This window comes from Pongo pygmaeus, chromosome 18 (assembly GCF_028885625.2).
Source record: "Pongo pygmaeus isolate AG05252 chromosome 18, NHGRI_mPonPyg2-v2.0_pri, whole genome shotgun sequence".
Lineage (NCBI taxonomy): Eukaryota > Metazoa > Chordata > Mammalia > Primates > Hominidae > Pongo > Pongo pygmaeus.
The window spans coordinates 54969975-54971463 of NC_072391.2; the positions used below are offsets into that span (position 1 = coordinate 54969975).

Below are 1489 nucleotides of genomic sequence, written 5' to 3' on the forward strand. Positions count from 1 at the left end.
GCTTTTCTTCTTCACCTGAAAGAAAACAATTGACAGCCTCCACCAGGGAATTCTGTCCTCGAAAGTCCAGGTATAGCCCAGGAGGACAGAGAGCACTGGCTTTGGTGACAGGCAGATCTGGGTTTGGGTCCCCACTCAGCCATTTAATTTGCTGTGTGACCTTGAAAAAGTGACCTTACCTCTCTGACTGTTTTCCTTTCCTTTTTCTTTCTTTCTTTTTTTTTTTGAGATGGAGTCTTACACTGTTGCCCAGGCTGGAGTGCAATGGTATAATCTCGGCTCTCTGCAACATCCCCCTCCTGGGTTCCAGCGATTCTCCTGCCTCAGCCTCTAGAGTAGCTGAGATTACTGGCACCCGCCACCTCTCCCGGCTAATTTTTTGTATTTTTAGTAGATACAGGGTTTCACTATGTTGGCCAGGCTGGTCTTGAACTCCGGATCTCATGATCCACCCACCTCAGCCTCCCAAAGTGCTGAGATCACAGGCATGAGCCACCACACCCGGCAAAAATATGGAACGCTTCACGAATTTGCGTGTCATCCTTGGGCAGGGGCCATGCTAATCTTCTCTGTATCATTCCAATTTTAGTATATGTACTGCCAAAGCGAGCCGAGCACTGTTTTCCTTTCTGTAAACTGGGAATAATAGCAATGCCCTTCCCCCAAAGGATGGTAGTGAGAATTGGCTGAAATAAAATGCTTTCTTCTATAGTAAAGCAGTTGCAAGGAGTAAAAGCCAGAAGAATATTTATTCATCAGTTTGAGAAACAAAATCATTGATGCCAACATTCCCGAGGCCTTGAGTAATTATGCCATGGGCTTGCCTGAAACACTGATAAATTTAGAGAAGCCACCAAAGCCACAGTATCTGAGGCCACACTATGAGGTCAGCCTCTTTTTCCCCCCAGGTCTTTGAGGTGACAGTTTAGACAGGAGGTAGGAATCTTACTAATGAAAGGAGAGCCTCACCTTTAATTAAGGCGTCACCAGAGTGGGAAATTCATCAGCCCTGGTGACGGTGACTTACGCCACACTTGAACCTTGCAAGTCCAGGATGACACAACCCAAGGCAGAAACCATGAAATTAGAACAAAGGTCTAAGTAATAAGCAGACCTGTGAGTTCCATCCAGGTGAGCAGGGCTGTTGCTCAGCAGGTGAGCCAGCCCCGCCATGGAGACTCAGCGCTACTAGAGTGAGAACCACATCTGCTCACACCAGGGGCCTGAACCCTGCTAACCCCACAGGGGGTTCTCACAGCCAAAAGCTCTTGTGACTCTTCCAGTAATAGCAACTCCCACCCAGCCCCTTCTGTCCAAGAGCAGTGCTTCTCAAACCGTACTGTGCACATGAATCAGCTGGGATGTTATTAGAACGCATCTTAAGGCAGTGGCTCATGCCTGTAATCCCAACATTTTAGGAGGCCAAGGAGGGAGGATCACTTGAGGCTAGGAGTTTGAGACCAACCTGGGTGACGTGGGCACAAGACCC

General features: G+C 48.2%; 1 non-coding gene across 1 annotated transcript; it reads right to left on the minus strand.

Annotated features, from left to right (window-relative positions):
* Positions 1-506: 506 nt before the first annotated feature.
* Positions 507-611, minus strand: LOC129016444 (U6 spliceosomal RNA). The gene has a single exon (XR_008494833.1). It is a non-coding gene; the product is annotated as a U6 spliceosomal RNA (small nuclear RNA).
* Positions 612-1489: the final 878 nt, after the last annotated feature.